This window comes from Macaca thibetana, chromosome 20, assembly GCF_024542745.1.
Source record: "Macaca thibetana thibetana isolate TM-01 chromosome 20, ASM2454274v1, whole genome shotgun sequence".
NCBI lineage: Eukaryota > Metazoa > Chordata > Mammalia > Primates > Cercopithecidae > Macaca > Macaca thibetana.
This window is the reverse complement of record NC_065597.1, coordinates 49,365,553-49,388,413: the sequence shown is the minus strand read 5'-3', so window position 1 is coordinate 49,388,413 and position 22,861 is coordinate 49,365,553. Positions and strand designations below refer to the sequence as shown.

At 46.8% G+C, this 22,861-nt stretch overlaps 1 protein-coding gene and 1 non-coding gene across 4 annotated transcripts in view; both read right to left on the bottom strand.

The window, feature by feature from the left end:
• GSG1L (GSG1 like) overlaps positions 1-22,861 on the bottom strand; it is a 272,422-nt gene that overhangs the window by 195,623 nt on the left and 53,938 nt on the right. The window lies entirely within an intron of this gene.
• Positions 11,140-11,242, bottom strand: LOC126945182 (U6 spliceosomal RNA). The gene has a single exon (XR_007722347.1). It is a non-coding gene; the product is annotated as a U6 spliceosomal RNA (small nuclear RNA).

Here is a 22,861-nt window from a genome sequence, read left to right as displayed (position 1 = left end):
CCGAGGCAGGTGGATCACCTGAGGTCAAGAGTTCGAGACCAGCCTGGTCAACATGGTGAAACCCCATCTCTACTAAAATTACAAAAATTAGCCAGGCATGGTGGCAGGTGCCTGTAATCCCAGCTACTCAGGAGGCTGAGGCAGGAGAATCGTTTGAACCAGGGAGGCAGAGGTTGCAGTGAGCCGAGATTGCGCCACTGCACTCCAGCCTGGGCGACAAGAGTGAACTCTATCTCAAAAAAAAAAAGTTTTTAAATTGTTCATAAAAGAAAATAGAAATGTCTTCAGAATTATCAGTATTAAATATAATGCAGATATTTTTGCCTGGGTCTATAGTTAGATGGGTTTAGGCTATCTCTGTTGGATGTTTTAAGGCCATAAAACTGTTGCTTCTGTCTGTGAATTTAAGTCTTGGAGCCATTCGATTCTAGACTCTAAGCAAATGGCCATGGTGAGGCTAGGGGACAGGTGTGGAGATCTCCCTGCCCCCGCTGTGCCTCCAGCTATGCTGGGAAGAGTCAGACGTTATCTTCACGGCTCTGTCCTCTGCCTTGAGCTTTATAGTTGGTGTGTAAACTCAGGACCCAGACAAGCCCTGCCTTTCATAGCCATCCCTGGGTGCCGTGTGGGTACTTGGGACCCAGAATGACTGGGGAAGACATTAGAAAGGATGCCTGTGGGCCAGGCGTGGTGGCTCACGCCTGTAATCCCAGCACTTTGGGAGGCCGAAGTGGGCGGATCATGAGGTCAGGCGATCGAGACCATCTTGGCCAACATGGTGAAACCCCATCTCTACTAAAATACAAAAAACTAGCCAAGCATGGTGGCGCACACCTGTAGTCCCAGCTACTAGGGAGGCTGAGGCAGGGGAATCACTTGAACCCGGGAGGCAGAGGTTGCAGTGAGCTGAGATCACACCACTGCACTCCAGTCTGGCAACAGAGCAAGACTCCGTCTCAAAAAAAAAACAAAAAAAAACAAAAAAACAAAAAACAGAAAAGACAATTGTGTCATAGTTTCATATTCCTTTCAGTAATTTCAAATCTTAAAGTCATGTCACGTTAAATGAAGTAACAGACCATTGTAAAATGTCTGAGTCATTTCTAGGTAAAATACTGGAATATTAACTTTTAAAAATACAAGTTTAAGTTTGTATACTTTAAATATATCTGTTAATAAACAAAAAATTAATGAAGCATCTTTCTGAAAAATTATGAAATGGTTTTCATCCACAAATACTGACATAAGACAGCACAAAATTACTTACTTCCTGGGTTTTTCACTGGAAATTAAGGTCACTAGGAGTTAAAATTATAGTAATTTAAACTACTAGGTACAAGAGAAACAATTCTATATACAGAGTGTATAAAGAAAGCAAAATGTATTTTACGTGAAAAAATGTTATTAAAAAGACATGAGGATGTAGTTTTTGCTGCAGGAAAAGTAATTTTTTTCTAGTTTAGAGGTTATTTAAAGGTTGTTTCAAAATGAAGGAGAAATGTATAGATAAAAGTAAATGAATTTAAAAGTTGAGGTAAGAAAAAAGTAGAAAAAAATCTTATAAGCAGTTACAAAGGATTTGTGGGAATCTTATCTGTGTGGTTCAAAGCTGACTGAAATTGGATGGATTTGTTTATAAGGTTTTATTAAAATTAGCTTTTGTATTGATAATACACTAACATAAAAGTAAATTTTCATTTTCTTCTTTAAACAAGAATTTATGTCATATTAATAGGAGATAAATTTTTTCATTTACCTTTTCAGTCAACTGCAATTAAAAAAAAAAAAAAAAAAAAAAAAAAAAGGAGAGGGCTGGGCCTGGTGGTTCACGTCTCTAATCCCAGCACTTTGGGAGGCTGAGGTGGGCAGATCACGATGTCAGGAGATTGAGACCATCCTGGCTAACATGGTGAAACCCCATCTCTACTGAAAATACAAAAGTTAGCCAGCCATGATGGTGCATGCCTGTAGTCCCAGCTACTCGGGAGGCTGAGGCAGGAGAATTGCTTGAACCTGGGAGGCAGATGTTGCAGTGAGCCGAGATTGTGCCGCTGTGCTCCAGCCGAGGCGACAGAGCAAGACTCTGTCTAAAAAAAAAAAAAAAAAAAAAAAGACAGAAAAAGGAGAGGAGAGACAGTTTCATGCTGTCTTTATTAGGGCTTTGGATTATTTGGAAAACTCAGTCTCCTCTCTATCAAAGAGTAAAGGTTTTTGCTTTTTGCCATCTTTGAGTTATTACTTTGGCTAAATGACTATTATTTTGCAGTCACCTGGGATCCTATTTTGATAAAGTGTTTTAAAGCTTTCTTACTTTGATATCAAGTGTTTTAAACCTTTGATACTTGACATACTTCGCAAAAGCAACTTTCAGATTCTAAACTTAAGTCTTCTTAACCCAAACTAACTTAGACATAACAAATAGGGTCCCTGAAAGGCCAAGAGAGGTATATTAGGCTTATTTGTTACGTTAAAATTATATGGGCCAGGGGCGGTGGCTCACACCGGTAATCCCAGCACTTTGGGAGTCCAAGGCAGGTGGATCACCTGAGGTCAGGAGTTCAAGACCAGCCTGCCCAACATGGTGAAACCTCGTCTCTGCTAAAAATACAAAACTTAGCCAGGCATGGTGGCAAATGCCTGTAGTCCCAGCTACTTGGGAGGTTGAGGCACGAGAATCTCTTGAACCCAGGATGCAGAAGTTGCAGTGTGCCGAGATCACACCACTGCACTCCAGGGGGCAACAGAATAAGACTCAGTCTAAAACAAAACAAGTATATGGGAAACATTGTCAAATAAGAAAGGGTGCTTAACTTTTTTGAGTTGTATTTGTATAAATGTGTTATTAATATGTGTCCCAAAATTGTAGGAAATTCCTAAAGGTCTAATATGTCTTAGTATATGCAGTTAATTGCTTTTTCTGATTCTTTTTCCTAAAAACTTTTTGCAAATGCTAAAGTGCTGTGTCTTCGAGGAAATTCACGGAAAGGACCCTGACAAGTCATCTTGAATAACAGGTTTCTGATAACGTTGGAGATGATACCATTAGGCTAGTAGAAACTTACAGAGCTCTTAATTAGCTGATGTGTTTATGAGAACTGCTAACCCAACATCAAGCAAAACAAGAATTACTCACAGGGGGCCTGAACCAATAAAGGACTGAAATCATTTTTATGACCTTTTGTTTGAACCATTGCTGTTTCTTTTTATGTTTTCTTTTTCAGAGTCAAATTTTTTTTTCTTTCTTTTGAGCTATTTATAGCTACAGCAATTGGGCAGAGTATACACTTGTGAGCAAAACTGAGACATTTACATTTCCCTCTGTCTAAGTTCTCCATAATTTGGAAACTTTTCATGAATATTCTTATTTTATTACAATATAGGTATGAACATGCATTCACTAAGAATATGTTTTCTTTTGCCACTGGACACATTGGAGATACTTGTTATTATGCCAAGGTTTTGACTAGAATGGTGTATTTTTAGATATGACCATCCTGCTTTGAGGAATTGAGGTTGACTTAATAGAACCAATAAAAGGTGCCTCGGAAAGACTGACCTAGTTCCTTGTCTTATGGTTCTCTTGCAAGATTCCTGACCTGTGATAAATAAAGAATGTCACTTTCTAGCAGGTCCAAGAACCTCAAGATATTTTGGGACCTCAAGAAGAAAAGAATTCACCCAATTCATACAGGCAGTTCAGGCACATTTTGATGGTGAATCCATGACTTGGCTTCCGAAATCCAGACCTTCAAAAGTCTAATTCAAAATACCTTATGTTCCAGCAAAGCCAACCTAAAAAGAGTCTATGTGGTCAATCGCTAGTCTTGTTCCACCTTATGCAAATAATCGGGCCAACTGTAGTAAGGCTAAAACCTATTTTTCAAATCAACTAGGTCTTACTATGATTTTTCTTTGGTAGAAAAGGGGAATTGGAGACAGAAAAACTATCTTTCAGAAGAAAACTATAACACACCTGTTATTAGATTCCAGCCTTGACCATTGTTTCTGAGTTTTTATTATTTGCCTACAATTTGGACTGAATCCTGAATTATTTCCTGGCTACAAGTCTCTAAAGAAGAACTGGGTTTTAATTTTCTTCGTGATGTTTTTAGTTTGCTCCCTGATGGAATAGGTTCTGTTTTTTGGTTTTTGGTTTTTTTTTCTGGCATACAAATTCTCTTTTTGATTGTAGTATTTGTGTGCATTATATTCCTTTTTTTTTTCCTTTTTTTTTTTTTTTTTGAGATGGAGTCTCTCTGTTGCCCAGGCTGGAGTGCAACGGTGCGATCTTGGCTCACTGCAACCTTTGCCCCCCGGTTCAAGCGATTCTCCTGCCTCAGCCTCCTGAGTAGCTGGGATTACAGGCATGCACCACCATGCCTGGCTAACTTTTGTATTTTTAGTAGAGACGAGGTTTCACCATGTTGGTCAGGCTGGTCTCGAACTCCTGACCTCAGGTGATCCACCCACCTCAGCCTCCCAAAATGCTGGAATTATAGGCATAAGCCACTGTGCCTGGCCTATATTTCTACTATTCAAATTATTAATGCTATGTATCTCTCATTGTTTTACTTGTTCTGAGAAAACCAAAATCATGGTATTCCAAAGACTAGAGATCATTCAACAAAGGCTGCAAATCTCCCTGATTTGGAATCCCACTGGGCCCAATCTATTTCCCATTGCCAATGCACTGCTGATAAAGCTATACCACACCAAGCGTCCTCCCTCTAGACCCAGGGACTATCCCAGGAGAGGTGGGTGAGTGAGATTGTAAGGGCAGGTTTCCAGGGGTGGAGCGTAAGAAGACAGCCTGTTGCATGGCAAGAGTGACGCCATCTTGAAGCAAAACCCCCACGATGACTGATGTTTGACTCCTGCAGCAAGGTCTTTAAGCAATGCCTGTGGCACAGATGACCCCTCATCAAGATGCTTATCTAACTTCCCTAGTGCTCATGAGTTTTGCAAGAAAGCCTGAGGTGTGATGAGCTATACATGTTTTACTCTAAAGGCTTGCTAGATAAAGGATATTTCCGGTTGGGCCCGGTGGCTCACGCCTGTAATCCCAGCACTTTGGGAGGCCGAAGCAGGTGGATCACCTGAGGACAGTTTGAGACCACCTTGGCCAGCATAGTGAAACCTCATCTCTACTAAAAATACAAAAACTAGCCAGGTGTGGTGGCATGTGTCTGTAATCCCAGTTACTCGGGAGGCTGAGGCAGGAGAATCATTTGAACCTGGGAAGCCGAGGTTGCAGTGAGCTGAGATTATGCCACTGTACTCCAGCCTGGGCAACAAGAGTGAAACTCCATCTCAAAAAAAAAAAAAAAGGGATATTTTTGGGAGGGTGGGTGTGGGGAGCCACTGTCTCTCAGCCACCAGATATATTACTTCTGTTAGTAAGTTCCTATTAATTTTTTTTTTTTCTGAGAAGCCAAATTTGTGAGCCTCATTCTTTGGCCTCTCGGCTCCCTCAGCCTTTGGGGATAGATTTGCATAGACCTGCTCATTGCAGAACGCAGTTCTTCTTCTGTCTTCCCTTGACATACAATTATCCACCTCTGCTAGAGATGGAAGCAGGAATTTAGGGATTACGGAGTCCACCGCCCTCAGTTTCCAGACACGGAAACCACGGCCCAGGGAGGGCCTTGGGTGACTTGAGATCTCATCATGAGTCAGATATTAAGCTGAAGTTGGGACCCACATCCTCCACCTTATAATCTAGAAGGTATGAGAGAATGAGGTCCCCACAGTCTCTGCCTACAGAAAATAATAACAGCTAATGTTTATTGAGAACTTACTATGTACCAGGTGCTATTGAAATGTCCATATGTCTAATTCTCATAATAACTACTTGAAAGAGATACTATTATTATGCCCACTTTTGAATGGAGAAACAGAAGTACGGTGAGGTTTAGTACCTGAGTCGGGATTCCGGCCCAAGCACTCTAACTCCAGAGTTTCCACTTGTTTTTTGTTGTTGTTGTTGAGACAGAGTCTTGCTCTGTCACCCAGGCTGGAGTGCAGTGGCACAATGGTGGCTCACTGCAACCTCCACCTCCTGGGCTCAAGCGATTCTCATGCCTCAGCCTCCCAAGTAGCTGGGACTACAGGCATGCGCCACCATGCCCAGCTAATTTTTTGTACTTTTAGTAGAGACAGGGTTTCACCATGTTGCCCAGGCTGGCCTCGAACTCCTGAGCTCTGGTAAACTGCCAACCTCAGCCTCCCAAAGTGCTGGGATTACAGGCGAAAGCCACCGCACCTGGCCCAGAGTCCCCACTTTCAATCATATTTGGAGGAATGGAACTTGTAGGAAGGATTTTGTCTATTCTGCTGCACTCCAGACAGTAGAACCAGGCTCAACAGGCCCAAGGAGAGGGATTCTGCCCAATATAATAAAATAATGGCCCAGCCTCGAAAAAAGCCCCTATGCAATAGCATGAAACTTTCCGATGGTGTGAGAGAGGAGAAAGGAAGAAGCTGGTCAGGCAGGCCCAGTTAGGGTGGGTCCTTAGTTGAATTCTTTCAAGCAAAAGAACAGCCTGCAGGCACAGATAAGGAAACTTGCACATGGCGACTTGCCTAAGACATCCCCACAGCCACACAGATAAGAAAAGCTACACAGATGACTTGCCCAGACATGTCCACAGTGGAAAATTCTGTCCCCTGACACATGTGCAGAAAGGGGAACAAAGCAATACGCAGTAACTCAAGCTAAGCTAAGGGTTCACATGTGCACTAGGAGGACAGGGTGGAGCTACCAGAAATTCATGCCTTATGCAAATGAGACACCCAGGCCTCATCCATTTCTTATAAAAGCCTTTGCATTCGGCTGTATAAACAGCAACCCTCTTCCAGGCCCCCTCTCTGCACAGGAGAGCTTTCTTCTTTTGCTTGTTAAACTTTTGCCCCAACCTCATCCTTTGTGTCCATGATCCTTACTTTTCTTAGTCGTGAGACAAAAAACTCCAGGTGATACCTCATGAGAGACTGCTACAACCACTATTTTGTGGTGCATTGGCAAGACTGTAACATAAGGATAGGAGAAAGGCTTGAACCACCGAGGGGAGATGTTGCCAAGATATTCAAGCAGCTGATGGAGGATGGGGCTGGGCCAGCGTTTCTCAGGTTCCTCGGAGGGTTCAGAATGGTGGGGGGATGTGGTGTTAAACTACACTAAGTTGTGTCATAGGGAACAATTCTCCCTCTAATTCCTTTCCAACCCTTCAGATGACTTCCAAAAGAAAACATCAGTTTTGTGCAAGCCTGTCTTTAACATTGCTCTAACTCTTGCTGATAATACTTCCTAATACTTCCTGTTTCAAAAAGAAAAAAGCTCACGATATCCAGCTAGAGTTTGATGGCATTATTTTTCTTTTATGCTCACATGTGCACACATGCACCCACACACATGCACATACATATTTCTTCTATTTTGGAGAGTTTCACTGGCTTTCCACTCCCAGTTTTGACCTAAAGTTCCCCTTTTACATTCATTTTTGTAAGAAGACTGTGAGCCAATAAAAAAAAAAATCATAGTAGGAGATGAATATGTGGCTAGAAATAAATTAACAAAGGTGATATGAAAATAGTCAAAGTCTGGAAACACCGAGATAAAAGAATTATCTGCTTCTAGGCCCACTCCAGTCTCAGAGGTCACAGGGCCACCACATTGCACATAATGGAGCGCCACTCACGTTGTGGTTTATAGCAACAACATTCCCTGAATCGTGCAGTGCACAGCCTGTGCAGCTGTACACAGCTGCCATGGATATTTTTAGAGTTACAAATATCCCAAACATACGAGGGAAGAGAGATAATCTTCTGGCTGGCTGCCCTGAAATTGGCAGCCAAAGTTTCTCACTCCAAATTATGTTATTTTCTGTTCATGATCCGCCTACAGCATCCCCAAGCTCAGGGGCCCACCAGGCATCCTAGGCAGCATTGGGTCTCAACCCAACCTCGAGAAGAACAGGAGAAACAGGCCCAGGGCTCTCCTCGGGGGAGACTCATGAACATCATCCCAGCAAGGCTGCAAAAAGATGAACTGCACGTTCAAGTGTAAAGGCAGCAGGCAGACATTCTCGGACATGAACGCCCTCGGAGAACATGGTATCCATGAGCCATTCTCGAAAAAACTAGCTGACATTGAAATACAGTTCACCAAGGAAGAATCAAAATAAGCCCAAGAATGGAGAAGTCATAATAAAACCCCACGGTGGGTGAAGAATCTATGTAAATACGTAACCAAATGAAACAATTGGAGATATTGTAGTTGGAACACCTCGATGCTGTACAAATCATATAAGCACCAAAAATCAGGAAGTCAGAGGCAGGAAGAACTGTAGTCACCACATATTTCTTAGAAGAAATCTACCAGAAAGACCTTGCTTAAAGACCGCAGGGACACACTTCTATCCCCCTCCCCTGCAAAACCACGAAGTTAATTATCTCCCCCAAGGTTAAAAGGGCCAGGCAGAAGAGAATGGAGAGTGGAATTCAGGTCTGCCACGTGAACACAAAGTGGGCCTCACTTGTCGTGAGGGACACCAGTCCCAGTGGCTCTTGAACTCCTGGCCTCAAGCAGTTCTCCTACCTCAGCCCTCCCAAGTAGCTAGGATTACAGGCGTGCACCACCGCACCTGGCTCCAGTAGGCTCTCAAACCCAGGGCCATTGACGAAGGACCTCTCATGTCTTAAGAAGTTCCTGTACTGATTAAAACACACACACACACAGAGCCAGGCACAGTGGCTCACACCTGTAATCCTAGCACTGTGGGAGGCCAAGGTGGGAGGATTGCTTGAGCCCAGGAGTTTGAGACCAGCGTGCGTCGGCAACATAGTGAGACTCCATATCTAAAAAAAGAAAAAACAACTTTTTTTAAAGTAAAAACACACACAAGAAAATCAACCTACACTCACCCATACACCCAGTCCTAAACAGCACCGTTTCTCTCTCTCTCTGTCACTCACACTCATTTCTCTCTAGGTCCATTGCCTCAGCCTCTCCTCTGGCCTCCTGGCCTCCATACCATCAGCCACAAGAATACTTGTAGAACTCATATCTGAATTCTGCTCAGAAACCTCAATTGCCTTTAGCTCTCACCAGAATTGTGCCCTCAGACATTTATGAAAAATTTGGACTCCTAAAAATGCATATTCTCTGTGACCCAATAATTCCATTTCTTGGAACTCATCTTACACGTGTGCAAAATTACACAAGGTCAAGATCATTCATTGCAACCTTATTTTAATAGGAAAGGACTGGAAATAACCTAAATTTCCATTAATTAAATAAGAAACATACATTCAACTTATGGAAGGATCATAACCATTAAAATGAACAAGGCTACTCTCTCTCTCAGAATATAATTATTAATTAGTATTCACACAGAATATTAATAGTATATGGAAAAGTGGGGACCTCACTGAAGTTTCAGACCCACTGGTCAACCAGAATGAGTCTACACATCTCTGCCTGGCCCTTTTGTCTAGTGTGGTCTCTTGATATTCTCCATCAGATGCTCTATTCATTTTCCATTGCTGCTGTAACAAATTAACGCAAACAAAACATAATGGCTAAAACAATACAAAATTTCTATCTTACAAATCTTTTTCCTTTTTCCTTTTCTTTTTTATTTTTTAGACAGTGTCTCACTGTGCAGTGGCTCGATCTTGGCTCACTGCAGCCTCTGCCTCCCAGGCTTAATTGATTCTCCTGCCTCAACCTCCTGATTAGCTGGGATTACAGGCATGTGCCATCATGCCCGGCTGATTTTTGTATTTTTTAGTACAGACGGGCTTCACCATGTTGACCAGGCTGGTCTCAAACTCCTGACTTCAGGTGATCCACCCACCTCGGCCTCCCAAAGTGCTGGGATTCCAGGTGTGAGCCACCACGCCTGGCCTTGTCTTGTAATTCTATAGGTCAGGAGTCCACCATGATTCTCACTAGGCTAAAATCAAGGTGTAGGCCCAGCCACATCCCCGAGAGGAGGCTCCAGGGAAGACAGCATGTCCTTGCCTCTTCCACCTTCTCCTGGATGCCCACATGCCTTGATTCGTGGTTCCCTATGTTCGAAACCAGCCATGTCAAATCTCCCTTCTTTCATAGACACACCTCTCCCTCTGCCTACAGCTGGGAAGTGTTCTCCACCCCCCCCTTTTTTTTTTTTTTTTTTTGAGACAGAGTCTCGCTCTGTCGCTCAGACTGGAGTGCAGTGGTGCAATCTCAGCTCACTGCAACCTCTGCCCCCTGGGTTCAAGCAATTCTCCTGTCTCAGTCTTCCAAGTAGCTGGGATTACAGGCACCCACTACCATGGTTCTCCACTTTCAAGGACTCACAGAATGAGGTCAGGCCCATTTGGATATTCCAGGATAACCTCCCACCTCAAAATCCTTAATGTAGTAATCACATCTGAGAAAGTCCCTTTGCACCACGTAAACTAACACAGTCACGGGTTGGGTTACAAAGTTTGTGATGTGGACATCTTTGCTTGTTTTCTATTGTTGATTTTATTTATTTTTATTGTTATTATTTATATTTTTTATTTCAATGCTTTAGGGGTACAAGTGGTTTTTGGTTACATGGATGAATTGTGTAGTGGTAAAGCCTCAGATTTCAGTGCCCCCATTACCCAAGCAGTGTCCTTCATACCCAATATGTAGTTTTTCATCCCTCACTTCCTCCCACCCTCCCCACTTCTTTTTTTTTTTTTTTTTGAGATAGAGTCTCACTCTGCTGCCCAGGCTGGAGTGCAGTGGCGCAATCTTGGCTCACTGTAACCTCCACCTCCCAGCTTCAAGCAATTCTCCTGACTCGGCCTCCCAAGTAGCTGAGATTACAGGCATGCGCCACCACTCTTGACTTTTTGTATTTTTAGTAGAGATGGGGTTTCACCATGTTAGCCTGGCTGGTTTTGAACTCCTGACCTCAAGTTATCCACCCACCGCGGCCTCCCAAAGTGCTGGGATTATAGGTGTGAGCCATCGTGCCTGGCCCCTCCCCACTTCTGAGTCTCCCATGTCCACGTACCACTCTACGTGCCTTTGCATACTTATAACTTAGCTCCCATTTATAAGTAAGAACATACAGAGTCTGGTTTTCTATTCCGGAGTTACTTCACTTAGAATAATGGAAAAATATGGAATGCTTCATGAATTTGTGTGTTATCCTTGCGCAGAGGCCATGCTCTCTCTGTATCACTCCAATTTTAGTGTATGTGCTGCCAGAGCAAGCACTGATGTGGACATCTTTGGAGTGTACGACACTATTCCACCTAGCACAGATACCCTATATCCCCAGCTACCAAAGCATTTGCCACATCTCATCAAACACAAGACCTCACCAGGCCCGGTAGCTCCTACCTGTAATCCCAGCATTTGGGGAGGCCAAGGCAGGAGGATTGCTTGATGCCAGGAGCTCAAGGTCAGCCTGGGCAACAGAGTAAGATCTCATCTCTACAAAAATTAAAAAATTAGCTGGGCATGGTGGCATAAACCTGTAGTCCCAGCTACTCGGGAGGCTGAGGCAGGAGGATCATTTGAGCCCAGTTCAAGATTGCAACAAGCTGTGATCGTGCCACTGCCCTACAGCCTGAGCAACAGAGTGAAACCTTGTTTCAAAAAAATAAATCAATAAATAATTTTTTTTAAAAACCCCAAGACTATGGACCAGTGCCTCCACCTGAAATGCTTTCTCATCTGCCCAAATGCTACTCAGACATTCAAGGCTGAACTCAAAAGCCCCTTCCTCCGTGAAGCCCTCTCTAATTTCCCCCAAACAGAGTTAATGACACAGTCAGCACTTTCAAAAAGTCCCTCTATATGACACGTGTTACTAGGCATTTGAATTACATGTTTACTTGTACATTTCTCAGTGTCCTGCAAGCAATTTAAGAATGAAAACGGACATATTCAACTACATGTCCCCACCATTCATCACAATGCCTGGAGCATAACAGGGTTTAATATTTAATAATCAATGATTGGGTCAGGCGTGGTGGCTCACACCTGTAATCCTAGCACTTTGGGAGGCCAAGGCGGGCAGATCACTTGAGGGCAGGAATTCAAGACCAGCCTGGCCAACATGGTGAAACCCCATATCTACTAAAAATACAAAAATCAGCTGTGTGTGGTGGTGCATGACTGTAATGCCAGCTACTCAGGAAGCTGAGGCACGAGAATCACTGGAACCTGGAAGGCTTCAAGGGTTGCAGTGAGCTGAGATCGCACCACTGCACTCCAGCCTGGGCAACAGAGCAAGACTCTGTCTCAGAACAAAAATAGCAATAATAATAATAACAATCACTGATGGAATGAATGACCAAATTCTTTCTATTTTACCATGGAGTGCACTATTTCATACATAATCCAAAATATGATTTTATGCATCTGTTGTTATTTCACATGCCTGGCCCATCACGTGAACTCTATAAATATTTGCCGCATAAATAAATTAATACTCATACCTAATATTTATTGAACATTTTCTATATGCCAGGCACTTAGCTAAGTTCTTATAAGCTCTGCCTCCCTAACCTAATTCTTCATGATACCTCTCAAGGGAGTACTACTGTATTCGTTTGGGTAGTTAATACTAGCTGCTGTTACAAACACCTCAAAATCTTAAAGGTTCTTTCTTAGCTGCTTCTCCTGAATGACATATATCCATGCAGTGACTCAGGGATCCAGGCTCCCTCTATGGTGTAGCTGCACCACAGATGAGGGAGAGAAAGTAGAGGGAGGACACACAGTATATTTGCCCACCTCAGTCCATCACTTCCACTCATATCCCTTTGGCCAGACTAGTCACATGGACATTCCAAGTGCAAAGGATGCTGGGAAATGCAGAGGAACTCAAGGCTACTGATAAGCATGGAGTTACAGCTGCAATCATCATCTTCCTCATTGTACAGTGGAAGAAGCAGAGGTTCGGAGGAATGGAGACACTGCCCAAGTCCTTTTACTACTGTGTGTAGGAGACAAGTTCAACCTCAGATCTGTCTGTCTGTATAGACCCAGCCCTTAACCATTACTTGCTCACATCTGACATTCTGTGTGCTCAAAAGTTAGGCCACAGTGGGGCGCAACGGCTCACGCCTATAATTCCAGCACTTTGGGAGGCCAAGGTGGGAGGATCACTTGAGCCCAGGATTCTGAGACCAGCCTGCACAACATAGTGAGACCTCGTCTCTACCAAATAATTCTAAAAATAATAAAAGTAAAAATGAAAAGTCCACCTCAGAGAGTGAAGCCGAGGACCTTGCTGCATGGCGGGAAGGACTCCACCCTGGGATGGGACATTTCCTCTGGACAATCCCCCAGCAGATAATCCACAAAGAGCTAATCGGGAATTGGCTGGGTCTTGCATTTTGCTATTTGCTTAGTCCTGCCAGAATTCGTTTATTCATAAGCGTCTAAACGATGACATGAGGCAGATGTTACGTGCTGATTTTGCCCTCCGGACTGGTGCAAGAGGGGAAACGAAATCTACTCTTTTAAGCGAACACCAGATGAAGCTTGAACAAAACGAATACCTCTTGCCGGACAAGCAGCTCTCTAAGCTTCCCACAGACGCTCTCAGAGTGTCATTTCTGGGGTTTATTTGGCAGTTGTTTACTGTCAGGAAAGAAATATTGCTCCTTCTTGGCTACATCTCTCCTATCCTCCTCCTACAACCATCCCCCAACAGTGTTAGCCATTTGCCCTTGTAGTTTAGAATTGTAATAAAGAATTTCCCCTTGACCCCCTGTTGCTTTGTCCGGAATCAATCCAGAGTCAACGCCCTCTTTCCAAACCCCACCATTCTTCTCGCCTGTTCCTCATCTTCCAGCATCAGCATTCCACGCTGAGACAATTGCAATTACAAGTCAATTCTCAATTATTCAGGGCTGATTATTCACGGAGTGGATTGCTCAGGCTTTCTGCTTCCCCCTCCCTCTGTGGGCTTTGTTCTACTCATTAGCACCTCCCCCAGCAGACAAGAAAGGAAAAGAAAAGTTTGCTGAACTCCCATCCCTCAAAACCAGTGGCTGGTTAGCCACTTCCGTTTGGCCAGGGAGGTGACTGGGATCCTGGACTTTATCTGTCCATGCTGCCTCTTCCCCAATTCACATAGCTAGTGCAGAATTGCCATCATTTTTCCAGGAAGGGGAGGAGAGGTACAGCCAACGCCAGCCTGGGTCTTTCATCCCCAGGGCTGCTCCCACCAGCCTGTGACGTCTGTGTGCTTGACAACAGCGTGTGCCCACGTGGAAGTGTGTGCGTGAGGGTGCACGAGACACCCGGTGTTGTCAGCTACAGCGTACAGCTTGATGGCAGGGGCTGTCTCTTTACAGCACGAAATATGTCAAGGGACCATTGTGTGATGGCATATCTAATAAATACAATGAATTTTCAAAAACAAATCAGAGAGAGGCAGACGAAAGGCAATTCACTCGCACGTGAAATTGTCTCCTCCACCAGCTTACCCAAAACGGGGCTTGTTTTTAGACCAGAGGCCCTCCCCCAGGTCAAAGCCTCTGATCTTGGGGGATGCGAACCATTGTCCCTTACTGAAGGGCAGCAGGACAAACGAGCTCCCCCTGGAAAGATCATTTTGGGGCCCTCGAGAGGAAGAACAGACACTGGCCCAGTGGACAGAGTATGTATCAGCCCAGAAGGGGGCCCAAGGTTGGCCCAGGCAGAACTGAGTCACCTCTGCTACAATCACCACTTCCTGCAGCCTGGCAGCCTGGTCGCCACCCGCTGCTGGGCAACCTTCAGAACTATCATCTACAAGGGCAGAGCAGCCTATGTATAGGCAAGAGTGGGGTTCCTGTGCGGGGAGAATGAGATAGGTCCTTCAACTCTTTCCCAGCAAACCCGGCCAAACTCCTGGCACTCTAACTCTGGGCCATCTTGCCTCATTTTTGCATTCAATCAACAAATACTCATTAAGCACCTACTACGTGCCAGGCTGTGTTGGAAGCACTGAGGATTCAGTGGTGCACAAGACGTGATGTTTTCACTCCAGCAGGGAAACAGATGTAAACAAGTCAACAAATAAACAAACAACAGATGGTGATATGTGCCCTGAATAAAATAAAATGGGATGCTGTGATAGAATAACAGGGTGAGTGAGGCTTCTCTGATGGGCTGATCAGGGCCTTTTCTCCAGGAGAGAACATTCCAGCTCAAACCTGATGAGGACAAGCCGGCCATGTAAAAGATCCAGCGGGTGGCCGGGCACCAGCACTGTGGGAGACCAACGCGGGAGGATCGCTTGAGCCCAGGAGTTCGAGACTAGCCTGGGCAACATGGCAAGATCCCATCTCTACAAAAATTTTAAAAATTAGTCAAGCATGGTGACATATGCCTGTAGTCCCAGCTACTCAAGAGGCTAAGGCAGGGGGATCGCTTGAGCCCAGGAGGTGGGGACTGGAGTGAGCTGTATTTGCAGTGTACCACTGCACTGTAGCCTGTGACAGAGGAAGATCATGTCTCAAAACAAATTAAAAAGAAAAAAAGAGGCCGGGTGCAGTGGCTCATGCCTGTAATCCCAGCACTTTGGGAGGCTGAGGCGGGCAGATCACAAGGTCAGGAGATTGAGACCATCCTGGCTAACACGGTGAAACTCCGTCTCTACTAAAAATACCAAAAAAATAAAATAAAATAAAATAATAAAATAAAATAAATATTAGCCGGGAGTGTAGTCCCAGCTACTCAGGAGGCTGAGGCAGGAGAAGGGCGTGAACCCGGGAGGCAGAGCTTGCAGTGAGCCGAGATTGCGCCACTGCACTCCAGCCTGGACGACAGAGTGAGATTTCATCTCAAAAAAAAAAAGAAAAAGAAAAAAAGATCCAGGGGGAGAGCATCTCAGGCAAAAGGCACAACAAGTCCAAAGGCCCTGGGGCAGAATGAGCTTGGAGTGCTGGAGAAACAGCAAAGAGGCTGTTGTGAGGGAGTCCTGGGGCAATGGGAGAGGCCGGGGCCGGGTTGCTCAGCCTCGTGCTGGGGCAGCCTTAAGGAGAAATGCTGCTGCTCTGGGAAGCCACTGAGGGCATCAAGCAGACGAGCACTGTGATCTGATTTGCATTCTTAAAAGTGCTATCTGGAGGCTGGGTGGCTGCAAAAGACAGAACCCACTCACAGGAGCTTGAGCACGGATGCTTGTTAACACAGAAGGATACACCGGCATCCCGCTGAACCCAGCAGCAGGGACTGCAGGAGAGGGCAGCTATGGGAACTGAGCAACCTCTCTCAGGCTGTCTCAGCCCCTCTCTGCTCCTCTGAACACAGGCCTGCCTCCCTTAAGCACTCAACCCCTTGTCCCTGTGTCTAGCCCTACAGAAGCCAACACACCTCCCAGAGTCCTCCAAACTCCCAGGACAGAGGAACCGATTGGCCCAGTTCAGGTCACATGTCCAGCTCTAGTGGCCAATCAGCATGGCCGGGTAGATCATGGCCTTGCAGGAAAACATGGCTGCCAGCATGGCCATGACTGATGTTGGGGAAGCCCCCAGAGGAGAAGGACTGGGCTGGACACGTCTCTCCAAAGTGCCCGTTCCCCAGTGCTTCCCAGAATTCCCTCTGGCAGCCTTCCCTTACTTCCTTCATTCCTGTCTCCATCTCAATCCCCAACCCCAACCCAACCAGGGGCCAGGACTGGCCAGACCACAGGGTTCCTCGGACCTTAGGGAGTGGGGAGTTTCCCATTCAGGGTAACAGGGACCCCAGAAGCAGGGGCAACAAAGGGAAAAGGTCAAACCCAGAAAGATGGAGGCTGGGATCTGGAGGGCAGGAAGACTGCTCTGAAATCTTGAAGCCAGAAACCAGGAGCAGAAAAACAGCAGTCAGTGTGGCAGGACGACACGGGCGGCACAGCTGCTGGTGCCCACTGCGAGCGTCACGCACCAGCCAGGCCTAGTGGGGCTGCTGGGCTGACGGCCACTCAGCCCGAGGCGCCTGTGTGCACAGCAGGGTGGAGGGGGCCGGAGAGAGCCCACAGGGTGGTGAGTGGGGGCTGAGCTTGGCTCCTCCTGCAGCTCAGAGGCCTCCGCTCTCAGAGAGGGTAGCTCTCTGCCCACTCTCCTCAGTTCCGGCTGCTCACTTGCCGCCAAGGCCCCAAGAACAGCCGGTGTGGGCATCAGTGATGCTGGCATCTGGGCCTTGGTCTATCCGCAGTTTAATTGCAAAGGGGTGTCCTGGGAGGAACAGTGGCTGGAGGGGAATGAGGGAGCGAGAGGGAGGAGGCGAGGGAGTTCCTGTCTCGGTAGGAGCTGAGGGCCAGAAGGAGGGAAGGACGGAAACCCAGAGAGCCAGAAGCAGGGGGAGAGAGAAAGGGAGAGTGAGTGAGGGGAAAAAAAAAGAAAGGAGGCCGGACAGGTTGGCTTACACTTATAATGCTGGAGCTTTGGGTGGCCAAGGCAGGAGGATTGCTTGAGGTCATGAGTTTGAGACCAGCCAGGGCAACATAATGAGACCCCATCTCTACAAAAAACACAACAATTTACCAAGCGTGGTGGTGCGTGCCTGTAATCCCAACTACTCAGGAGGCTGAGGCAGGAAGATTGCTTAAACCCAGGAGGCGGAAGCTGCAGTGAGCTATGGTTGCGCCCCTGCACTCCAACCTGAGCAACAGAGCAAGACCCTGTCTCAAAATTAATAAATAAATAAAAGATAGAGAAAAACAGAACAGAGTAAATCAGACAAAGAGACCAAAATGGAGAGAGATGGAGACAGACATGGCAACGAAAACAGCCAGAGAGCCAAAGACTGAGGACTGCCTGGGCTCGAACCCAGCTGCCACAACTAATGACAAGTTACACTTATTAGTCCGCTAGGACTGCCATAAAAAGCACCACAAATAGGTGGCCTGAACACCAGACAGTTCCTGTCTCACAGCTCTGGAGGGTGGAGGGCCAAAATTAAGAAGTTGGTAGGGCTGATTCCTTCTGAGGGCTGTGGGGGAAGGATCTGTTTCCGGCCTTCTCCTTTTTTTGTGAGACAGAGTTTTGCTCTTGTTGCCCGCTGGAGTGCAGTGGCGTGATCTCGGCTCACCACAACCTCCGCCTCCTGGGTTCAAGTGATTCTCCTGCCTCAGCCTCCCAAGTAGCTGGGATTACAGGCATGCACCATCATGCCCAGCTAAGTTTGTATTTTTAGTAGAGACAGGGGTTTCACCATGGTGGTCAGCCTGGTCTCGAACTCCTGACCTCAAGTGATCTGCCCGCCTCGGCCTCCCAAAGTGCCGGGATTACAGCCGGGCCTGTCTCCCTGACTTGTAGATGCTGCCTTCCCATCCACATGGCATTCTCCCTGTGTAGGTTTGTATTTCTGCATTTCCCCATGTTAGGAGGACATCTGCCATATTGGATTAGGGCTTCCTCAAAAGACTTCATTTCAACTTGATTACATCTATAAAAACCTTCGCTCCAAATGAGATCACATTCTGAGGTACTGGGGGTTAGGAGTTCAACATATGAATGGTATGGGGGGGCATAATTCAACCTGTCACATTCCTTAACCTCTCTATGCCTCAGTTTCCTCTGTGCCTCAGTTTCCTATTCCTAAAATAGGCATAATAATAGTATCTTCCTCAGAGGTGATTCCGAGGATCCAGGCATAGAGCCTGGCAGGTAATAAAAGCTTAATAAGTGTTAATTACATTGTCATTGTTTTGTTACTATTTGGTGCATTTAAGCAGAATAACAGCCCCTAAAACGTCCATGCTTTAATCTTTGGAAGCTGTAAGATGGAAACTGTTACTTTACAAAACAGAAGGGACTTTGCAGGTGGAATTAAGGTTGCAGCCCCTGAAATGGGGAGATGATCCGTTATCCAAGTGGACCCAATGTCATCATGGGCCCATAACAGCAGAGAACCTTCCCCAGCTGCAGGAAGAGAGGGAAAGGCCAGGAGAGAAAAACTCGGCCCGCTGTTGCCGACTCTGAAGATGGAGAAGACGGGGTGGGGGGTCCCTAGCCAAGGAACAGGGTGACCTCTAGAAGCCAAGAACAGCCCTTCGTTTACAGCCAGCAAGAAAGCAGGGACCTCCGTCCTACCATCTGGAGGAACTGAATTCTGCCAACAATCAGAATAAGCAAAAATTGCATTCACCCCTAGAGCCTCCGGAACAAGGCACAGCCTGCCAACACCTTGACTATATTTTATTTATTTATTTATGTATTTATTTCAGACAGAGTCTCGCTCTGTCACCCAGGCTAGAGTGCAGAGGCACGATCTCAGCTCACTGCAACCTCCGCCTCCCGGGTTCAAGAGATTCTTGTGGCTCAGCCTCCCAAGTGACTGTGACTACAGGCATGCATCACCATGCCTGGCTAATTTTTGTATTTTTAGTGGAGATGGGGTTTCACCATGCTGGCCAGACTGGTCTCAAACTCCTTGCCTCAGGTGATCCGCCCACCTTGGCCTCCCAAAGTGCTGGGATTACAGGCGTGAGCCACCACGTCTGCCCCATGTCACCTTGATTTTAGGTGGATGAGACTGTCCTGGGTTCCAGTTGGCAGAACTGTAAGATAATACATGTATGCTGTTTTAAGCCACTTTTGTGGGGTCATTTATTACAGCACCGACAGAAAACTAACACATTCTGAAAATGCCAGGCAAATGGGAGTGGGTGATCTGGTCGACCAAGTCCTCAGGTGGGAGGCCAGGTGGACACCAGTGCACCCTAGGGGCAGCGAGCCACCCTAGCAACCATGGAGAGGCCGGGCCACCTGGAGGACCCCTGGGGAACAGAAGCAGGACCCACACACTGGCCTTTGCAGCTGGCACAGCATCTAAACACAGACAGAAAAGCCAGAGGGTATCTGCGCCCAGTCGGGGAGACACCGAGAGCCCCCAGGGAGATAAGGGAGCCCCAGGCCCCACCCATAGGCCCCTCCACCACTCCAGAGGGGACCCTGACTGTCAGAGACTGAGTAATGCCCCCACCACGAGGTCCACGTCCTAACCCTCGGAATCTGTGATATCTTACTTTACATGGCAAAAGGGACTCTACTGGGTGATGAAGATAAGGATCAAGAGCTGGGGAGATTAGCCGGGATTATCCAGGTGGGTCCAATGTAATCACCAGGGTCCATATAAGAGAGAAGCCAGAGAATAAAAAAAAGACGACACGATACAAAACCAAAGGTTGGAGTGACGGACTTTGAAGATGCAGGAGATACAAGACAAGGAGTATAACTGGCATCAAGAGACTGGAAAAGGCAAGGAAACCTCCTCCCTGAAGCCCCCAGGAGTGCAGCCCTGTGGATGCCTTCATTTTGGACTCCTGTCCTCCAGAACTGTGTGAGAATAAATGTGCATGTGTGTGGTTTGTTTGTTTGCATTTTTGTTTTGAGACAGGGTCTTGCTCTGTCACCCAGGCTGGAGTGCAGCAGTGCCATCACAGGTCACTGCCACCTCAATCTCCGAGGCTCAGGTGATCCTCCCACCTCAATCTCCTGAGTATCTGGGACCACAGGTGTGCACCACCACACCCAGTTAATTTTTTAAAATTATCTGTAGAGATGGGGGTCCCCCTGTTTTGCCCAGGCTGGTCTCAAACTCCTGGGCTCAAGTGATCCACCCGCCTCAGCCTCCCGAAGTGCTGGGATGACAGGTTTGAGCCACCGCGCCCAGCCTAAATTTGTGTTGTTTTAAGTCCCTGAGTTTGTGGTAATCTGAGGACCCTGGTGTATGATAGATGCAACTGACAGCAATAACAACTTAAGCATACCCTGTATGGCAGACTTAAGGAATAAGGATTGCCGGAGAAAGGGTGTTACGTGAAAGTGCTATAGAAACTGCACGCATTTTACAAGCCGTTGTTCTGGTCCAGCCCATCGCCACTGGAGCACTCTGTAGGTAAGTTCGCCCAAGTAAACCATATGGCTTTTGTTTGTTTGTTTGTTTGTTTGTTTTTAGAGATGGAGTCTCTTGTCACCCAGGCTGGAGTGCAGTGGCGTGATCACAGCTCACTGTAACCTCCGCCTCCCAGGTTCAAGCAATTCTCCTGCCTCAGCCTCCCGTGTAGCTGGGACTACAGGCGTGCACCATCACACCAGGCTAATTTTCATATTTTTGGTAGAGATAGGGTTTCACCATGTTGGCCAGGCTGGTCTCGAATTCCTGACCTCAGGTGATCCGCCCGCCTCGGCCTCCCAAAGTGTTGGGATTACAGGCGTGAGCCACCACGCCTGGCAAAACCCTATGTTTAGTTTGCTGGCTCCAGGTCTCTTCCTTGGCCTCTCGAACCTGGTACCATCCCTCCTGAAGTTAAGAGGGGTCCAGCACAACACCTGGCCGAGGCTGCCTCCATCGCTAGCCACTGCTGCCCCTTGTCCAGACCATTGCAGCAGCCTCCTTATGGCCTCCCTGCCTACCGTCTCACTCCCTTACATCTATTCCAACCCAGCCACCAGGGAGATCTTCTAGAAAAGTACATCAGATTGCATCACCACCCTCCCTGCCTGCCAAGGACTTCTCATCACACTTAGAATGAAACCCAGGTCCTCACGGTGGCCGGCAGGGCCCTAGCCCAGTGGCTGTCGGCCCTCACTGCATATTTGAGTCACCCGAGGGGCTTTTAGAAAGAAGTAATGTCCAGAATGTGGGGTGCAGTTGTCAGTACTTGTTTGTTTGTTTGTTTTGAGACAGAGTCTCGATTTATCACCCAGGCTGGAGTACAGTGGCAGGATTTTGGCCCACTACAACCGTTGCCTCCCAGGTTTAAGCGATTCTCCTGCCTTAGCCTCCCGAGTAGCTGGGATTACAGTTACACACCACCATGCCTGGTTAATTTTTGTATTTTTAGTAGAGATGGGGTTTCATCATGTTGGCCAGTCTGGTCTTGAACTCCTGACCTCAAGTGATCCACCCATCTTGGCCTCCCAAAGTGCTGGGATTACGGGAGTAAGCCACGGTGCTTGGCCACGTCAGTACTGTTTTCACTGCCCAGGTCTGAGCGCATGTGCCCCATATGAGATGCTTGTTCTCCTTCCTGCTTTTTCCCCAACCTTCTCCCTCAATCATTGTGCTCCAGACCCTGTGGCTTCCTCGAAGCTCCCTGCACACACCAAACACTGTCCAGGCTCAGACATTGCACCTGCTTGCTCTGTCACCCCAGATACCTTTGGAGCTTGTGCCCTCAAAGTGGCCTTCCTGACCCCCATTATAAAATAGCACCCCCGCTCCCTCTGCACTCCCTTATCCCAGACCCTGATGCATTTGTCTCAGTGACACTCAGCCTGCCTGTGGGAACACATGCATTTGTGTGTGTGCTCATCTGATTCCTCACTGGACCATCAGTTCCATGAGGGCAGAATCCCTGTATCACTCACCACTGATTCCCAAGTATCCAGTGCCTAGCACAGGGCGCGGGCTCATTACCTATTTGGTGAATGAGTAAATGCGTGCTTTGTTGTTACCCCCAGTCTCTGGCCCTACCAGGCAAGGCTCACCACGGAAGCAAATTCAGGACCAAACTCCAGCAAAGAGGCTTCCATGAGGCAGGGATGCAGTGGAAAGGGCACTGGCCTTGGGTCGGCAAGCCTAGAACGGAGTCCCACAGTGGGTGACCCTGAGGGAGTCACTGCACCTCTCTGAGTCTCAGTTTCCTCATCTGTAAAATGGGGATGATGACTTAACTGCTTCAGCCCACTTCACAGCTGTTAGCCGCATAACAAGTGAAGAAACGGTCTTATCTTAGCTACTGGCACCAGAATTCCTCTTGAGGACAGAAATGACTTTGTGGAGAAAAATGTTTTGACAAGAGCTTCAGTACAGAAGGCAAGTGCCCCAATGTCTTCATGCACACACACACACACACACGCAAAACACGCACACACATGCTTGCAAGGTTCTATATCGGCT